The following is a 21,418-nucleotide window of genomic DNA, read 5'->3' on the forward strand; positions in this document are numbered from 1 at the left end:
CTGTAAATTACCATTTCAGTTCTGACATTCCTCCAATCTTTGGAAGATAAGTTGCCCTTTAAATGGTTCCCAATAAATATTAATTTTAAACATGGATGGATATGTTATACCTAACCAAACTCTAAGTAGCTTATAAAAGTTTCTTTCAAGTCTACCACTTAAACATGAATCCAACTTTAACTTGATGGATATTATTTCAGAATATATTTCTCATAAAACAGACTTTTAAAAATATATAATGATGTGTTTTTGCTTTCATTCCTTGGGCAAATTGGAGCTACTTGGTCTAAGCATTGTTCCAGTGTCTTCGAAGTAACTGTGCATAGGCCAATTGTCTTGGTATATGTCACCTAACCCATATTTTGTTTTCCTAGGCTTTGTTTCCTATTTTAAAGTTGATTTAATATTTTTCAAAGTATCCTAAGTTTGCCTCATTTCCAGATGAACATCCTGCAAAGTTCAGAAATTCATCCCTCTCTGCCTTTTAAGGCTGGAGAACACGTTGGCACTGAATAGTTTGGCAGCAGAGATGGAGAAACAGCCTGCACAGGATGAGAACTAGAATTATGGAGGCAGCTGTATTGGGCGGTAGGTTTCCATTAAATGGATGTCTTGGGCTTGCCATCTTTCACTGTAATTGCTGTGTCCGGGAAGTTGACTGTCTCTGGAGATTAATCTATTTTAAGTTTAATGGATCTGTAGAAGCTATTGAAAGACTGGTACAACTCTTTCTCCTTGACTTTTCCGGTCCAAATGAAGACATTGCTATCAGTTATGCTGCACCTGCCTTGCATGCCAACGTTCCAGCCCCACTCCACCCCCAAGAGGAAACCTCCTTGCATGGACTTTATGTATTGGAAAGCTTTTATACTAAGTTACTTGAGTTTATTAGTAACAACATATTTGTTTTCCTATGTGATATATATACACATATGTGTATGTATATGTATGTACATATGTGTGTATATATGTGTATCTATATGTGTGTATATATAGAGAGATAGAGAGAAAGTGAGTCTCTTCTAATCAGTGTGAAATAATTTGTGTTATCCAACGGAATTGATACAATACCAAGAAAAAGCAAAGAAAATTCACATGCATTTATTCAATCTATATATGCATTGGCCTTACTGCAGGCAAGGGTACAATTTTCATAAACTTTCATTTGAAAGAATTTTGGCATTCAAAGATGTAACCTTTGTGGGTTAATAAAAAGGCAACGTAAATGTTCATAGGACATAGTCATTAGTGGTCTTTCTGAAAAACAGACATAAATCATGGACCTTGGGGTGGTAAAAGGTCACTTGGCTAGTGAGGAATCCAACCCACCTCCCCAGCTTCCACATCAACAGCTTTGTGTGCTCAGCTTGCCGTGGTTTACCTAGAAACACTAGTGAGAAAATGCGAAAACTGTTCCTTCTGAGAAAAAAAAATGGCATCAAAAGTGAAGATGGAAGAGAAGAGGACTAAGAATGATTTTTAATTCACGTTCAGTCAATAATGTTTAAGTACTTTTCTGTAGACCACTTCGTAGGCACTGGGGATGCAGTGATGAACAAATCAGACATGGTCTTAGTCTTCATGGAACTTATAAACTATGCAGGAGAGGAACACAGCAAAGAAAAAAGAATCCCCACCTAAATATATAATTTAGAATTGCTACAAGCACAGGGAGTCAAAGCAGAAGGTGCTATGAGTGAATGTCACAGGGGACCTCACCTAGAGGAGGCATCAAGGATTACCTGTCGGAAGAAGCTACATTTAACCTGGGTCCTGCCTGCTGAATGAAATAGATGCTAATGAAGCGGAGAGTAAGGAATCGAGCTTTCTAGACTGAAGAAACAGATACAGAAATCCTCAATAATTAAGAGGGGTGTGATGGATTGGGTTGTGTCTCCCCAAACTTCCTATGTTGGAGTCCTAACTCCTGGTACCTATGAATGTGATCTTTGTTTGGAAACAGGGTCTTTATAGAGTTAATCAAGTTAAAACGAGATCATTAGGTCAGGGCCTGATTCAACATGACTGGTTTCCCTATAAGAAGGAGAAATTTGGAGACAGACATGCATACAGGGAGGCAACCATGTGAACATGAAGACCATCTACAGGCCCAGGAGAGGGGTCTGGAACTGACGCTTCCCCCACAGCCCTGCCCACGCCTTGGTCTCGGACTCCTAGCCTCTAGAACATGGGTATCATACATTTCTGTTGTGGAAGGCACCTCGTTTTTGGTACTGAACTTTAATGTGGGAGCTCTAGGAAACACAAACAGGAGACATCAAAGACAAGCCAGAGAGGAGGGTTATAGGTTGACTTGAGGATTTTAGGTTTTCTATCAAAAGTGCAATGGGTGTGACATGGTCTAGCTTCACAAGGCCTGCCTCGATACTATTTGGGGAACAGATTGGAGGGCAGTAGAAGTGAATGTCTGGAGACCAGCACGGAGGCAATGCCAGGAGGCCAGTTAAGGGGTGACGGTGAGCTGGGCACAGGGGCTCATGCCTGTAATCTCAGCACTTTGGGAGCCCATGGCAAGAGAATTGTTTGAGGCCAGGAGTTCAGGACAGGCCTGGGCAATATAGCAAGACCCATGGTCTACCTAAAAAAAAAAAAAAAGTAAGAGGTGTCAGTGCCAGAAGTAGGGAGGTGGTAGTCAGGTGGGGCCTGAGCCAAGGTAATTTTGGAGTTAAAAGCAGTAGGTCTCAGTGTTGGACCACAAATGTGGTGATAGTTGTGGAAATGGTGGCTTCAGGAAGGACTTATGGGCCTCTAGTTTCCACAGCTAGGTGAATAATAACTCCTTCTGAAATGAAGAATCGAGGAAGAGGAGTGAATTTGGGATGAATGGTCAAATAAGTTTTGAAAATACTAAGTTTGAGATGCCTGTGTAATACCTAAATGTAATTTTTGAGTAGACAGTTAAACATCTAGACTTGTAACTCAGAAAAGAAATCAGATGAAAATATAATAAAATTGGTTCTGTTGGTATATAAATGGTATTTTAAACTGTGGGAAAAGATGAGATTATCTGAGGAGAGAAGGTAGAATGGGAAGAGAACGGCCAGCACTGGCACCTGAGGAGCCCTGTTAGAGGAAGCTTGGTTCAGGTTTCCTCAGTCCTGGCTTTGCTGACATATGAAGCCAGATAATCGTTGCTGTGGGGGCAGCCTTGTGCATGGCACGATGTTCGGCAGCATCGCAGCCTCTGCTCACGAGATGTTAGCAGCCTCTTCTTAATTATGACAACCAAAGATGCCTCCAGGCTTTGCCAAATGTCCCCTGGGGCCCCAAATCACCCCTTGTTGAGAACAACTAGTATAGAATAGACAAGCAAAGAAAAAATATAAAGAGTAAGTAGAGGGGGAAGAGGAAAAGCAGAAGGGTGCGATGTTTCAGAAGCCAGGAGAAAAGACGATATCGGGAAAACTCAAATCACAGATTGCTGCCAAAAAGTCTAGAACGATGCTTACTGTGAAGGACCTAGTAGTTTTGCAGATGATCGTAACTTTAGCAACAGTAATTTTGGTGGTTCAGTGGGAGCACAAGCTAAATTGAAGTAGATTAGAATTCCATTTTTATTTATCCAATTGGTAATACGTATACACGTAGTCAGATTTTAATGACATTTGTGTGATTATTTTGTTTAATGTAAAATATAGCAGATGCTATTGGTTGTCTACTTAACAATTTCTCCCTTTTAACAGAATTTCAATGTTTTCATACAACGTGTTGTCTATTCATGGGGAACTGCTTTGCAAAGTCAGTGGTGGCAATCCCTTTCTCCTTGGCAGTGGCTGGTTTAGAAATAGGCGTGTGATGCAGATGTAGTTAATGATGACATCAGAAGAAATTTAAAGGCATCTGGGAAACATTTCCTTGTTGATACAGACAACCAGGAAGGAACCTACCTTTCATCTGGGTGTGGCCTCCTAAAATTCCTAGAGGATCTGGTCACTTCTAACACAACTTTTCTCCCCACTATGGAAGAAGAATTAACTTGAGAACAAGCCAAACAGTGCATGTAGCAAAAGGGAAAATGGGAAGAACATGGGTGTTTGAATGAAGAGGGAAGACTGAATCCGTCAGCCTGGAAGCCATCCATCTTCAGGCATCTTAATACGTTAAACCTAATTTCCTGCCACCTCCCATCTGTTTGCAGTTGTTTTAATTTGTTTGTTTGTTTGCCTGCTAGCATTTATCATCAGCCCAGCATCTTTTTCCTCAATCTATTGTCAACAACTTCTGGAACAACACCATTCTTTTCCTCTGATGTGCTGTTCTCTTACTAACCCAAATGGAATTCAGAGTTCCCCCATTTTACAGTTTTCCAAAATAAGGCAAATAGGCTACTGTCACCTCTTGCCCTCTGATCTCTTCTCTGCCCCAGCTGGTTTCTTTTGAAGTCCACACCATTCCATTAGCACTTCCCTGACCACAGTGCTATCTCCACCGGTGTCTGCTCCTCACCCACATGCCTTGAGGATCTGCACACTTGGCCCATCACTCTCCTCTTTGCAGTGTCCTGGGAGCCATTTATTTTAATGGTCCTTGCAAACGGCTAGCTTCACACTTCAACAACCTCCAGTGGCCTTCAGGTATACCCTCCTCTAGCACCAAAACTCACAGCCACACCTTAGGCCTCAGCATTACCTGAAGCCACTCCATCTCCACCATCTTAAACTCAGAAATTCTTCTCCCCCTCCCCCACCCCCGGTTACAACCCCCTACTCTCACTCCTGTTTACTTTCAGTGTGATCTTTGATTCTCACCCCCTCTCTCATCTCCCATGAGTCCCTTTCTGAATGTAAAATACAAACAAACAGGGGCTCCCATGAGCCCCTGAGAAACTGGAAACTACAATCAATTACAAGGTATTATGACCACTTACTCATGATATTTTTGTGACAACCCAGCCTGAGACCACATCTGTTCAACCATTTCAATTAAAATTTTCCCAGCACTCAGAATTCACACATCCTCTAAACCCACCTTGTCAGAAACTAAGCCATGAGTTGTCCCCACTTTTGATTCTGGGCTGTAGAAACTACCAGAAGAAAATTAGGCTGGGCACGGTGACTTGACTTATCCTTCAGCCTGGATCCGCAATGAAGACAGGCAGAGCAGAGCCCATCAATGTCGCATGTACCTGCAACTGACATCCAGTGAGAGCCAGACTAAGTCTTTGTGCTAAGTCCTTGAGATTCTGGGGTTGTAACCCAGCATAACTTAGTGAAAGTTGAGTAATACACACATTGTTATGGGTCAAATTGTGTTCCCAAAAGATGGTGCTGTCCAAACCCCAGGAGCTGTGAATGTGACCTTTTTTGGGAATAGTGTCTGGTCTTTGCAGATAATCAAGCTGAGATGAGGTCATCAGGGTGAACCCTAACCCAGTATGACTGTCCTTAAACAAAGAGGAAATCCAGACATGGGGCAGAATGCATGGAAGGAAGATGGTGTGAAGAGGCGTAGTGGAAAGACCACCACCATCTCCACCATCTCCAAGACCTCAGGGATGCCTGAGGTCACCAGAAGCAAGGAGAGAAGCTGGGAACAGATCCTGCGCCAGTGTCTTCCAAGGGAATGTATCCCTGCTGACATCCTGATTTCTGGCCTCCAAAACTGTGAGGCAATGCATTTCTGCTATTTTAAGTCACTCAGTTTATAGTACTTTGTTATGGCAGCCTTAGCAAACTAATGCAAACTCATTTATCTCCAATTACATAAGGTCTTGAATAAATGGATGTTGTAATTTAGAATTTAAATGTAAAGAATTTTCCAGTGTTAACCCTTAGAGGAGTTACTAATTGTTCTAAATAGAGCTAAATAGAAAATTCCGAGGACATCGAACTTGCTAAACTATGACTTTTAACTTGTTCAAGAAAGATATAATAAAATGAAGATTTGAAACCACAGGTAGAAGTTACAATATCAAGAAGATATAGATTTTTAATCGCGTATGTACATTAGACTAATTTTCATATTCTGTGGTTTTTTATGATAGTAAATGAAACACTGCAAATTATACCTTTTTCTCTAACATTCACTCCCAATATTTAGGATTTATGCATTTTTTCTATGTAATAAAATAGAACTGTAATACTGATATCTTTCTCCTCTCCCACAGGATAAAAACTCATTTTCTATAGTTCATGTGTTATATGTGAAAAACATACAGTCCTTGTAAAATGCTTTAGGACCTAGGTGAGCGCCACTGAGAATTGGCTGAACTTCTTCAGCATCATTTTTAAAAGGTCTATAAATTTATTGTTGTTATATCTTGGTCTTCTCAAAGCTGGACTAGTAAACGAGATGCTCCATGTGATTTGAAGAGCACCGCAATGTTCAGTACGAGTTGTTCTTTACCCTACACAAGGCAGACCCTCGTGGGCTAATTGTATAATACTTAAAGCACTGCATATTTGAACTAGTAAAGTCAGGAAGGCTGAAAGATTGATCCTTTTTTATTAGCCACAGCAGACTTTAGTGTACCAGATTAGCTCAGTGCTGCAAAGGATATTGGTAAGTTGTTCCCCAGGTGGAAAGGTGGAAAAGGTATTAAAATTCTTCAGTAACTCCCCCGAGCCTCAAGAAAAAAACAAATTCATAGCAAGACACATCTGAGACCTCTGAGAGCTGGCCTCTGATTTCCTCTCCAGACTCCTCTGTCTGACTTGCTACACTGAATTGTTGAAAGGGGAAATTTTCTAGTCACCTTTTTCTGGGTAACTCTACCTTTCCTGATTTACCGTGCAGCCTAATTTTAATTAGGGTAATTAATGCTGTCTGCAACAACCGAAAGACACTGCCATCTTCAATGGCTTCACACAGAGTATGAGATCTTGCTTAGAAAGAGCCCAGGGCAGGTCTGCCTGCTGCCCTCCATTTTGCATTCACATCAGTTTGGACACAGGTCTCCCAGGTGTCCACGTTGAAGGAAGAAAGGGAACAAGAAGCACCCGGTGCTGCAGCCCAGCCCTCTTGAGGTCCCCAGGTGAGAACTGGTCGCCAGGCCACACCTCACTGTGAGGATGGCGAGAAGTACAGGGGAGCACATGGGCTTTTTGTGAGGCATTCCTCCCTGCCTGATACCACAACCCCGGTCTGCATGGTATCCCAGCCGTAGCTCGCACCACCCAGCCTTGCTCCTGTCTTTCTTCCTCATTAGATGATCAGTGCCTCCAAGTTGCTTCTGCACCTTATTTGTTTTTGTACCTAGAGCTTCCAGCAGCTTCCCTCTCACACTTCAGATGCTCAATAGCTGTTAAAATATAGAACAAATGGATGGATGGATGGATGGATGGATGGATGGATAGAGAGATGGATATATGAATGAATGCAGGGAGGAATAGAGGGATAAATAAGGGAAGGAGGCATGTATAGATGGACGAATGGATAAATAGATGGATATATGGATGGGTGGAGGGAGGAAGGGAGGGAGGGAGGGATGGGTGAAAGAAGGAAAGGAGGGATGTATACATGGATGGATGGATGGATGGAAGAGAGATGGATATATGAATGAATGGAGGGAGGAATGGAGGGATAAATAAGGGAAGGAAAGGAGGCATGTATAGATGGACGAATGGATGAATGGATGGATATATGGATGGATGAAGGGAGGAAGGGAGGGATGGGTGAAAGAAGGAAAGGAGGGATGTATAGATGGATGGATGGATGGATGGATGGGTCATTCGGCCTGTGGTATTGCAAGGCTGTTCAACACCTATAGAGAAAACTTCTTAGACCCATTACCTTCTTGAGAACTCTTTGATTGGGAACCTTCTAATATTGAGAATCCTGGCTCCCCAAAGTAGAGCTCAGGAAGTTGAGTTTTCTCCAATCTCCTGTGCAACCAGAATACAAGAATGTCATCTAAGTTTCTGCAGTCAAATAGACACACACAAGACTTTAATGCAAAGAAGCAGGCAACACAAGGCAACAGGCCCTGCATCCCTATGTTTGCAGGGGATGGAGTTAACACAATCAACTTTGTGTCATTGGTGGAAGCCACAGTGATTTCACAGGAGTTACAGTGGAGCTCCTGGTGTAGAGGAAAGATGTGGGGATAGCAGTACTGGAGCAGCCCAGTGGAGGCGGTGTCCTTATCAGGCAAACTCTGAGGGGTGAGGTGGGCATTATCCCACAAAGCTTAGCCTTGGATCAGGTTTTACAACCCTCCCAATATTTCTGCCACCCAATATTTCTTTAATTAAATCCCTTTCTACTTACAAAAAAGAATCAGCTTTCTTCGCATGCAATTAAGAACCAACTGAGATCCAAGAAAATAGCATGCGGCCACAGGACATTGGAACTGGAAGAGAGAGAGAAAGTATGTGTGTGTGCACATGTATGTGCGTGTGTGTGTGCATATGTGTGTGTATTAGGAGAATCACTGGGGAGGGGAGCAGATGTAGAGGGAAGCAGTAAAGTCATAAAGTTGGTGAGAGTGGCATACGGGCATCAGAGGTCAATTTTGCCAGCTTCATTCTCACTATAAGTCTTTATTTTGTTCCTGTGAGGTGTCACTGTTACACTATATTGCAAGAGTTCAGCAATCGTGGCCCATTTATAATCTTAACATGTATCTATTTAAGTCATGCCTTGGGTCTTCAATCTACCATTAGACAATATTTATTAAATTCATGAAATTGTGCTTCAAGTAAAAACTGTGGTAAACAGCTTCAAGTAGTACACATATTCTTTGGTTTTTCTATAAAGTGTAAATTTGAAGGCAAGGTTAGATTGAAGAGATTTCTGAGCTCACAGAAAAGCTGATTGCCTCATACCAAGAAACAGAGTTTTGCTCAGTTGAAGAGTCTAAAGTGGTTGCACTATCAACAGTCTTAAAAGTAGAATTGCAAGGATATTCTGAGGTAGACAGTGCTTCTGTGTCTTACTAATAACATTGTGTGCGTCCTAATAAATATCGACTTAAGAAGAGGGAACTACTATAATTGTGGAAGGGACAGTTGAATAAAAGAGAATATGGAGTTTTGCTCAAAACATTTTAACTGAAACATTTGTTTGTTTGTTTTCATAAAATATTCATTTCCACTGAAAGTTTGTGGACTATCAAAAGTTTGTTTTGTAAGGGATGGTACAAATTCACTTATCAGGTATTTTTTAATTTTAAAAACCAATATTTCAAGCAACCCACCAGAGATTTCCACTCTCAATTAAAAAAAAAAAGTCTTCTCTGAATTAAAATAACTTTAATGTTTGAAATGCCTTGATTTAAGATTTTTCAAACTGGCTCATTCACAATATGAAAGTGGTATACCTATGAGATCATTGACTTTTGCTTGCAATTATCCTAGCAGTTTAAAGAAGTGTAATTGATGCTAACATAACTGCTTCTTAACGTTTTCAAGGTACTGAAAAGACTAGCTGGAAGTGAAGAGTTGACCCTTTCTGAAAACCTGAATAACCAGAGGTTCCCTAGTCATCAGTCACAGCAACAGCTAGCTCTTCTTTGAAAACGGGTCCATTTTTCAAGCTGTTGTTGGCATTGCTATAGATCCTGGAGGCATGACTGAAAACAAGATCATAATTGAGCCTTAGGAGGTCTGCTTATCTCTCACAGCAATGAGCTGGCAGAGGATGGGGACCCAGGCTCTTTGAGTGCAGGGGAACAATGCCCCTGCTTGGAGACCTAACTTATTGTAAACCTTCTTGGTAAAAAGGTGTGAAGAAGTGGGTCTCAATGTTTTGTTTGCTGACTTAGGATTTGTGTGGGGGTGGAGGCTGGAAGGTTATCCGGAGTAGGCAGAAAAGACATGATTAAAACTATTCATTTCATGAAAAAAAAAAAAAATTTGCTCTGGCTTCCCGGCAGGCTTGATCTCTTTGTTACGCCGTTTATTTGGAAAGTCCTCTTGAAATGTCATTCAGGAAGTGCCACTCCAGCGGCCTCGCAGAAAAAGAAAAAGGATAGTTAGGGAAGAAGAGTGAGAAGATAAAAAGCATCCAATTTTAAAAGAATAATATTGAATTAGAAGCATCTTAATTTGTGCTTGCTCAATCCTATGAATTTTACCTAGATTACAATCAAATTATCTCCTATAAGAAAAGAAAGATTTTAAGGAATTGCTAATCTTTTATTTAAAAAATAGTGCTTGATCTTTCTCCTTCTTCACTAACATGTTAAAAACATGATTTCACCATATGGAAAGCCAGTCCGTGCCTAAAAGGAAAAACAGGAACAATCATAAAATAATAATGCCCATAATTAAAATAAGGGCAAACATACATTTGGTAAATATGTCAGTGTAATGAATAAATAGTTGGTGCACTCTATGATTTGGTTCTCAACTAATTGATGTAAACCTTCAATTTGATTTTCTGGTTCCTTTTTATGCCTCTCAATAACCTCCTTCTGCCCCTCAAGATCTCCCGTTGACATCAAAGGGAATGTAGGGTACACGAGAAGAGACACCAGCAGGAGCACCGAGGAGAAGGAGGGTGAGCGCTGCAAAGACCACATTTGTTGGAGCTAATTTTTAAAGAATGAACACACAGTTTGAGTCTATGTTTAATGTAAATATATAATTATCAAGAAGAAACACTGCAACCCTTCTATCCTTCATCTGTGAAAGCTAGATCTAGAAAAGCTAGGCGTTTCAGAACTTCAGGAGTAATATTAGCATATACTCATTTAAATTGTGGATTATTTTCATTCTCTGAAACCAGATGAATGTGGAGCAAAAGCAACTTTGGCCATTTAAAAGAACGAGTCAGGTCTTTGGGTTATTAATTAGAATATAGTCAATCTGCTTGTCTGCATTGAAACTTGTTGAGTAGGGGCAGGGAGAACTGGGGAAGTGGTGAATAAGGAAGAGATCATCATTTATAATGAATTCGAGATTTATTTTCCAAAGTTTATCTGTGTTCTGCAGTCTTGCTGCAAAATGGATTCAAACTCAAAAGTTGGATAAATAACAGCATAACTCACTCACAACATTTTCAGTTATAACTATAATTAGACACTCCAGTAAATCAAATATCTTGCCTAGAGTTTCTGTATTCCATAAAAAGTATAAAAAATTTATTTCTCTCAAAGAAAATGATATTCTGTCATATAATCAATGTATTTAATAACTGAGCAAACTGGAATCATTTCCATTCCTAACGTCAGTAATGTTGTCTGACTCTTAATGAATGTGGCATCGCATAAAAGTTTATTGATTGTTAGAACCAAACAAGGTAGGTAAGAAAAATCACTTTTATCCTTTAAAAAAATAAATATATGGAGAATTTGAACACAGTTTTTTTTTTTTTTTCTTTTTTTGAGATGGAGTCTTGCTCTGTTACCCAGGATAGAGTGCAATGGCCTTATCTCTGCTCACTGCAACCTCCGCCTCCCGGGTTCAAGCGATTCTCCTGCCTCAGCCTCCTGAGTAGCTGGAATTACAGGCACCCACAACCACACCTGGCTAATTTTTGTATTTTTTAGTAGAGATGGGGTTTCACCATTTTGGCCAGGGTGATCTCGAACTCCTGACCTCGGGATCCACCTGCCTCAGCCTCCCAAAATGCTGGGATTACAGGCATGAGCCACTGTGCCTGGCCGAACACAGCCTGTTAAAACTCGTGTTAAACTTTTTGTAGTTAGTAAAGAGCTAGATTCTTATATTTTAAATATTTTAAATATATTTTTACATTTTTTATAATTAATTCACTTTTTAATGTACAACTAAAGTTTCAAATATGTAAAAATAATTCTACTTGAATTTATATATATGAATGAAATATATATGTATATTTCAACTTTGTCTTGTTATAAGAAATAGCTATTTAACATTATTTGACCACTTTGAGAGATAATGTTTTCTAACAATGTGAAGTCTTGAGAACCATCTAATCTTTGTGTTGAAAGACAGTAATATTTTACATGTTTCTTGCATGTGTGCCAAAATTTCACTCCACTGGTATTAAAAAGTTTAAGCAACTAAAGCATGTTCTGTACTACAGTGTATAAGGCAATACAGTAATTTAAAATGATTTAGTGAGGAAGAAAGAGTGAGAAGTGTTAGGAAAAGAATAGCCTTTATGTGCCTCAGAGATGGTCTTAATTTATAACTTGAAGGGTTTTATTATAACAAAATCCAGTTGCATAGTCTCCACATTAAAATTAAAACTGGTCTTCAGGATACATATTGTAAACCCACGACATCAAAGACTATGATTTTGAGAAAAAATTATTCTTTAGAAAGGAAATACCCTATACTTGTCTAAAAATAAATTTTGCAGAAAACCACCAAGACAGTGTTCCATTGTAGGCTGTGAATCGTTTCAAAGGGATGGTGTTCTGAATATTAACATCATCTCACATCTCCCCAAGATGCATGCAATTACCCTGGAGAGAAGCGCTGGAATTGAAAGGTCTCAAGGGCTTACTTAGATAATGACATAAAATAAGTTGCAACGATTACCCGTGTGCTTTTCCAGGAGACATATTATTTAAAACCTATCTAGGACTTCAAGAATGAAAGACAGAGGAATGTCCACTTTATGAAATTGCTATTAAAGTGTGACATAGAGTTGAAGACAAGGTTAATTATTGGTTTTTAACCGAAGTATCAGTCTTGTTTAATATCAGTGCCCTGTTCTTAAATATTGAAGCAAGTCACATTTTTCAGGGACAATTGCCTTTGAATGAAGAATGACAGAGCTCTGGTCTTTGCTGACCCTTGCAACTCCTGCAGCGTAATCCATGGCAACTCGTTACTACGGCAACCAAGGAACATGCACCAGACCAGGATAAAACCGTGAAATCTGATGTCATATTTTCATAAGACATAATTGCAAATGATATTCTAAAGCAGATTTGTTAAACGTGTGATCTAAATTATAAGTTAGTTGGAAGTGATTATGAAACCTTCATTGGGACTAAGAATTAAGGGTCTGTGTTCATGCACTCAGTGATTTTATTGAACACCTACTATGTGTGGCACACGGAGATGAATAAGACATGGTTTCTCATGTCTATTCTTCCCCTCAGCCTCCCCACTTCAGCTAGAAGTTCCAAGTTAGTCCACTGCTTTTTTCACAGGCTTCCCCCACCCCCACCCCCACCAAATGAAGTCGGTATTTTCAAATGTTTCCATTGGTTTAATCAATATAAAATCCATAACCAGATCTCATTGGGGGTAGAAATTATACAAATATTTGCCAAATTTCCAAGTTCCTTTCTGTAATAGAGTTTTGCTCTCAGTTTTACTTTTCCCATCTTAGAAAATTGACCAGTATTTTTGGCTCTGGGTCCCACAGCAGAAAAGAAGGCTTCTAATTCATTCTGTTGGTGTTTTGAGTTCCTGAAGTATTTGCAGTGACTTTCATCCAAGTATCTCAGGTATTTCTTCTTTGTCACACATTTTAATGAGAAAGTGAGAAAGAAAACTGTTATTGATCTTAGTCTATCAGAATTTTACAATTACACTATAAAAAGTCAGTTTTATATGTTATGCTTACAACAAAACATGGTACCTAGTATTGAGTTTTGTATTTGGGCTCTGTTAAGGATTCCTTGGTAGACCTGAGATGAACATGGCAGTTGTCATAGTGATATGTATTGGTCCTAACCCTGCCACTGGCTCTGACCAATTTGTTTCTAGGTCAAAACCCATAACCAATCTGAAAACAAATGTTATAATCATTCTTTAAATTTGCAAACTCTACAAAGGGAAGTATCAAGCCTCTTGGGAAATAGGAGGGAACAAAATGACTGCACAGAAACCACCATTTCTCCATCCTCATTCACAAATTAAATGTAGATTGTTCTAACCGTTGCATTTCCCAGCAACCCCTGAACCCCAAGTTGTGTGATTAAGACATGGTTCCCAGTGCAATCACTCTCTGATAGATATCTACCGACCAAACTGTTCTGCTCCAACCTGTTTCTAAGTAAGGCAACTGAGCTGCTCTTTCTGTTTCAGATCTGTTTATATTGCAAGGACAACCCTCATGTCACATATTAAGACAATATAAAGAAAAGCCTATTTGCACTTCATAAGAGCTTGGATGCAGAAAAAAATCTGCTGTGTGAGAGCCGCAGTCATTCCATTATTCACTGAAAAAACATTTATGCACGACCTGTTGGCCAAGTGCTTGCAATGGCTTGAAGAAATACAGTCCTTGAATAAACTCACAGTTAGTGGAGAGAACCAAATACTAGACATGCTAAATAAGCAACAGTTATCAGACCTGTCATTAAGAGATGCACAGCCTGCCACGGGAACGTGACGCAGATCTGAGGGGAAGCCTGAGTCTCCCTACAGAAAAGGTGTATGAGAGCTCCATATAGAGGGAATGGTACATGTGCTGGTGTAAAAGATGGCACAGCATTGCAAGGAGATGCAAGAAATTCAGTGTGGATGGCATTTTGTTTACCTATAGCAGAGAAAGGCACGGGTGACAGTATGAAGGGCTACACTTACGAGTTTGCTCATCTCCCTCAAAAAAAATAAAAATAAAAATAAAAAAACAGGGGACATTTTATAGGATTATTTTCATCTATCTCCATGGAGTGCTGGCCTGGCCAGCAACCATGAGACCTGGGACAGCTTCAGCTACGGCTTTATATCAGTTATCTATTGTTGCATAACACAGAACCCAAAAACGTAGCACCCTACGCAGCACAGTTTTTATTTCACAGCTTGTGTGGGTCAGCTGGTTGCCTCTGGCCCAGCTGAAGGGATACTAGAGAGAGACAGAAGGATGTGCGTTCCTGCTCATTCATGCAGTTGACCTCCCCTGGGAAGAGTAATTCAAGAGAGAGCAAGATGCATGCACTCAGGATGAAAGACACCCAACACAGAAGCCACAAATTTTTGTAACTCATTCTCAGAAGTGAATTACCATCACTTTGCCATCTTCTCTTTGTTGGAAGTAGGTCACTTGGTCCAGCCCACAGTCAAGGGAAGAGTATTACCCAGGCTGTATACACAGAAGGCAAGGCACAGGAGTAGTCTGAAGTTCTTGCATATGGCTGGCAACATGATACCATACCACAAGAGCAGAGAGGGCAGGGATAACATCTTTTAATTACATCAATAATTTCAGGTAGCATTTATCGTGCATTTACTAGAATCTAGGTACTATGTTTATTTATTTTTTTTTCTGGTTTGCTTGGTGGGTTGAGCTACAGAAGTACAGTATTTAATTCCTATGACAACCACATGAGATAGGAAGTATTGTCTTCATTTTACAGGTGAGGAAAGTGTAATCAATTTGCCCAAGGAACAACAGCCAACAAATTTTAAGGTCGTGTTTGGAACTGGGATTCAGACCTGACTCCACTATGTCTCTCTCTAAAACCTGCTCATTTAACCACTGTCCACACAACCTCTGATATCCCATCTGCTTCTGCGAACCTATTGTCAACTAGAGTCTTCTTTGGACTTTGGAACAAGGTATAACTTTAATGATGCTCGAAAGAGGGAAACATAATATTTCAAAGAAAAATGTCAAACAAGACCTTATGACAGTGATTCCATGCCCTGAAGACTAGAGCTCCTGGGACTAATTGTGTTACTATTATTAAACAGTACAGAAAATTGCCCCTGCACAAACTGAATCACAGGCTTGCAGTTCTGAGCCTGCAGTACATGATCTCACCCTGGTTCAAGACACCACCCTATTGACTTTTGATGTTCTAAGTGGCATTGTGAAGCCGACCAAAAATGCAACTCTAGACAAAACTAGTCTTGTATTAAGGCCAATGCTCTGAAAGGAGGACACACAATACACAGAATTTTCATTCAAAATTAAACACAAAAATCAAAATTTGACACCATAGCAAATAAACATCAAAATATGTAGAGTTCCCTAAAGTGGTCATGGGTGATGAGCTGTAAAAGGAAATCTATTTTTACCAAATGGTTGAGAAGCTATGACAGCATCGGGTAAGGGAGCAAGGAGACACGGGCTCCACTTGATGCTGTGGTTCAAAGAAGAAACATGTTCAAATGTGTTCTGTAATAATAGCTCTTGTTTTTGTTCATTCCAAGGTACTTAAAGTACTTTGTGAAATCATGACTAAGAGATAGAAGGAGATGGGATTTTTGGTTTGGTTTTGTTTTCAAGACACACTCTCGCTCTGTTGCCCAGGCTGGAGTGCAGTGGTGCGATCTCCGCTCACTGCAACCTCCACCTCCTGGGTTCAAGCAACTCTCCTGTCAGCCTCCTGAGTAGCTGGGATTACAGGTGTGTGCCTCCATGGCTAATTTTTGTATTTTTAGTAGAGACAGGGTTTCGCCACGTTGGCCAGGCTGGTCTCGAACTCCTGACCTCAAGAGATCCGCCTGCCTCAGCCTGCTTGTGTGCTGGGATTACAGGCGTGAGCCACTGCGCCCAGCCAAGATAGGTATTATTATTATTCTTTTGGGTGCAGAAGCTGACTCTTCCTTCCTATTGGTCCCCACCAGTCATCCAATCTCTGATCACAGCACAACCACTCCGTCCCAGGAGCTTATTTGGACAGCTGGGGTGAGCTCATGAGGAAGACACATCCTTGAGACACTCACCCACTGTGGAGGAGAAGTCATGATGTGGAAAGGCAAGTGGCACAACAAAACGCTGCAAGAACACAGACACAAGAGGGAAGTATTCTTCCAGGGGCTATTAGAAAAGGTCGACAGGGGAGATGAAATCTAAGCTAGACTCTGAAGGATGGGTAGAAGGAAAGGGAAACCAGGAAGAGGGAACAGTGTATGTGAAGCTGTCGGGGAGTAAAGAAGTCTGTGGTCTCTGAGGAGCACTCAGTAAAGACAAGGTCAAACCTCTATCCACACGCTGGCCCCTCTCAAGCCACCATGTCTCACTTCAGTTTAGCACAGCATACGCCTTGCTGCATTTGGCCTTTTGTTTGTGTTTAGACAATGTTTGTGTCCCCCTGAAATGTGTAGGCTGAAAACTAATCCCCAGTGTGGTGGAGTTAGGAGCTGAGACCTCTGGGAGGTGATGAGGGCATGAAGGTGAATCCCTCATGAATGGGGTTAGCATCCTTATAATAGAGACTTCAGAGAGCTCCCTTGCCCATTCCACCACATGAGAACATAAAAAGGATGCACTGTCTGTAAACCAGAAAATGACCCTCAACAGCCCCTGAATTTGTGGGTGCCTTGATCTAGGACTCCCCAGCCTCCAAAGCTGTGAGAAATAAAGTTCTATTGTTTATAAGGCACCCCATTTATGGTATTTTTGTTCTGGCAGCTGATATGGTTCGGCTGTGTCCCCACCCAAATCTCATCTTAAATTCTGGGTCCCATAATCCCCATGTGTCATGAGAGGGACTCGGGAGGAAGTGACTGGATCATGTGGGTGATTTCCCCCATGCTGTTCCTGTGAGCGAGTTCTCATGAGATCTGATGGCTTTGTAAGCATCTAGCATTCCCCCTGCTTGCATTCATTCTCTTTCCTGCCGTCCTGTGAAGAGGTGTCTTCCACCATGATGGTAAGTTTGCTGAGGCCTCCCCAGCCATGCAGAACTTTGAATCAATTAAACCTCTTTGCTTTATAAATTACCCAGTCTCAAGTATTTCTTCACAGCAGCGTGAGAACTGACTAATACAGCAGCCCAAACAAATGAAGACAGTTTGATAATCACCATTGTCTTTTAGTTTAGTTTTTGTTCTGATGAAACTCTTGCCTATTAGAATTACATATTGAGGTCCCATGGGTGGTGCATGCAGGCTTTAAGCCACAGAGAAAACTTTAATTTTTCTCAGAAAAGACATTTTGCAGGGTTGTAATATGTTATTTATTTTGCTTCCAGATATCAGCGGTGCTCCATGGCCTTCCCACTACTTCTTTATTAAAATCCCATCCCTAACAATTTCGCCCCTGCTGGGTGAGTGCCAACACAGGCACTTACCTGGAGTGCCCATTTCGGGTCAGCCTCGTAGGAACTTCTATAATCACAAATGCATAACACAGAGCAGGTGCCTCTTTAAATTACCCAGTACCAGCAAATGCTTTTTTTTTTTAACTTTAATTTTAGCAAATAAGAGAAGGAAAAAGAACAAATCCATGAAATATAAAAATAATTTCTCAACAGAAAGTACCTTTTCCCTGGAAAATAAACACCAATGGGTTTATTACCAGCCATCCTTCAATTTTGGGTCATTTTGCCACATAAAACATTAAATGATTTCTCCTTTTGAAAACTATTCTTACCATTAACTTAATGTGAAACAAACAAAAAAAACCTGAAGGATAAAATTAGATTTTGTGATATATAAATACGGTTTTTTTCCCCAGTTACTGATCTGCATTAAAAACAAAAATCAAATAAAACTGAAAGTACCCAAACAAGATAATAATGTTCTTAACAGAAAACTAGACTTATATACAGACATGGAAAGTTATGCAAGGAACTTGGTAAAGAAGGGGGGGAAGAAGGCAGTTGAAAGATTCCATTTTGGTTTAAAAATATTTATAATATTTAAATGTTAATAAATTAATTATCTTAAATCTGAGGAAAATTATTTAACAGTGGTTTTTTCTGGGTGATATGAGAAAATTTCACTTTTTTATATTACAGACTATGTTTAAAGCTTTGTATATATATTTTAATGTTTTTATAACGAGCACATGCTTCTTTTATAGTCGGAAACAATCAATCAATCAATAAACAAACACTTTCATCGTCTACCCCTTGTAAGTATTGTATGCCTCTCTTACAGTCTGAGAGTAGATAAGATTTCTCCAGCACTTTTAAAAGTCATTTCCTAGGCCAGGTGTGGTGGCTCACACCTGTAATCCCAGCACTTTGGGAAGCTGAGGCAGGTGGATCACTTAAGGCCAGGAATTTGAGAGCAACCTGGATAACATGGTGAAACCCCAACTCTACAAAAAATACAAAAAATAGCCAGATGTGGTGGTGCACACCTGTAGTCCCAGCCACTCAGGAGGTTGAGGCAGAGAATTACTTGAACCCAGGAAGCAGAGATTGCAGTGAGCCAAGATCATGACACTGCACTCCAGCCTTGGTGACAGAGTGAGACTCTGTCTCAAAAAACAAAAATAAAACAAAAATAAAGTCATTTTCTTGCTAGAAAGGGGAACTTTCCTCTGTCTTGTTCCAGGATGCTTCCTCCTTCTTAGGTGAAATATTAATAATCCCGTTACCCAGCAGTGGCAGTGCTGCTAGACTGCAAGGGGCAGGAGTTCCCACAGATGTCGGTGAGCTTTAAAGTTAGCAAAGCACACCCAAACCCAAACCCAAACCCGAACCCGAACCCGAACCCGAACCCAAACCCGAACCCGAACCCGAACCCGAACCCGAACCCAAACCCAAACCCGAACCCGAACCCGAACCCGAACCCGAACCCAAACCCAAACCCGAACCCGAACCCAAGGAATCCTACTAAGCCACAGCCTGATGGAGGAACTCCGCCTCCTGAAATCAGCCCAGCCTCTGCCTGGAGCAGGCCTCTCACTATAGACACTAACCTGCCAGGATGCAGTTTCACTGCTAAACTTAAATCATTTTTTCCTCATCTGGGAAAACAAAATAAAATATGTTTCAGGCTTTTGCCTGATAAATAGTTCCTAAACCTTCAGGACCTACTACCATTTGTCTTTCTCAGATTTTTTTTTAATAAAAATGGTATCTGCTTTATACTGAATTATGTATTTGTTATGAGTTTAATATGCAGAATACTCAATGCAGTTTTACAAAACACAGCAGGCATTTTCCTGTGCCTCTCCTGTGCTTTGCATCCGAGTGTGTCTGAGAATCACCAGCCCAATATCCCCGGTAAAGGACTCGGGGTCTGTCTTCTGAGCTCTGCTCTGGTCATAAGGGACACCAGAGCTCTGCTAACAAGCCGCACTCACCACCCCCTGCTTTTATGCGTGTGGTTCCCTCACCTGGGTTCCTGCCCCTTCTTCCTGCCTCCTCCCTCCAAGGCACCTGAGACCTCACTGAAGGCTCAGCTCAGGCTTTACCTTCTTCAGGACACTCTCCCTGGTCTTCTCCCCGAAAATTCACCACTTTCCCAAGATGCTCCCATAGCATCCTACACAAGTTTCTTTTCTTTTTTTTTTTTCAACTATTCATACCGCAAACACTTTTCCTTATGTCTCTCCCTAAATTACAGGTACTATATTCACTTTATCTTTTCCCAACACAGTGCCAGCCACAGTGTTTAATGTGTTTGCTAAACAAATGATTACTTGAGTAATTAAGAAATAGGAAAAGGGTTTGCTATGGTTTGAATATTTCTGCCCCCTCCAAGTTTCATGTTGGGACTTGAACCTCAGTGAGAGAGTGTGAACAGGTGAGGCCTTTAGGAGGTGATGAAGTTATGAGGGCAAAGCCCTAATGAATGGGCTTAGCAGCCTGGTGAAAGGGTAGGAGAGAGCCGGCTAGACTTGGCCCTTCTGCCATGTGAGGACCCAGCACAAAGAACCTCACCAGACACCAATGTGGGTGCCTTGATCTGGGACTTCCCAGACCCCAGAACTGTAAAAAACAATGTCTATTGTTCATAAATTACCCTCTTTCAGGTATTTGGTTAAAGCAGCATAAATGAACTAAGACAATGTTTCACCCTACCCCTGTCTCTAACCCTCACTCCAGTCCAAACTCAACTCATCCTATGTGTCTCTTAACATGAGTGCAGAAGGAAAAGAGCAGGGAGGAAAGAAAGGGAGGAAGGAAGGGAGAGAGGGAGGGATGGAGGGAGGAAGGAAGGGAGAGAGGGAGGGATGGAGGAAGGAAGGAAGGGAGGAAAGGAGGAGAGAGGGAGGGAAAAAGAAAACGAAGTAAAGTGATCTGCCTGCTTCAGCCTCCCAAAGGTCCAGGATTACAGGCATAAGTCACCACGCCCAGCCCTCTCTGTGCTTTTTTATGTGACCTGTATTAAATGATCACTAGAATTTAGTTAGTAGCTTGTACAACGATGCTCCTCACCCCTAATATATTAGGGTCTCTTTTAGCAAATATTTATTGAATAGCCATCATTTGCCAAGCAGTATGCCAAGCAAAATAAGCCAGATATTTTGCTCACTAAATATTTTTCTATTTTACTTCTTGTGGTTTTTATGTATGTCCACTTTTCCTGATTGGAATATAAATTTCTTAAGAGCAGAAGCCTTCTTTTTAAAACAATGAGCAAAGTATCTGGTAGGTCCTAGCCTCATAAATTCCGCAGTTTGATGGGGTTAACTGACATTGATTAGCAATTACACATATATATTTATAAGCCATGATAATTGCCATATATATATATATATATGTAGAGAGAGAGAGAGAGAGAGAGAGATGGAGTTTCACTCTTGTTGCCCAGGTTGGAGTGCAATTTCGGCTCACTGGAACTTCTGCCTCCTGCGTTCAAATCATTCTCTTGTCTCAGCTTCCCAAGTAGCTGGGATTACAGGTGCCCGCCACCACACCTGGTTAATTTTTTTGTAT

Source organism: Pan paniscus, chromosome 14 (genome assembly GCF_029289425.2).
Source record: "Pan paniscus chromosome 14, NHGRI_mPanPan1-v2.0_pri, whole genome shotgun sequence".
Lineage (NCBI taxonomy): Eukaryota > Metazoa > Chordata > Mammalia > Primates > Hominidae > Pan > Pan paniscus.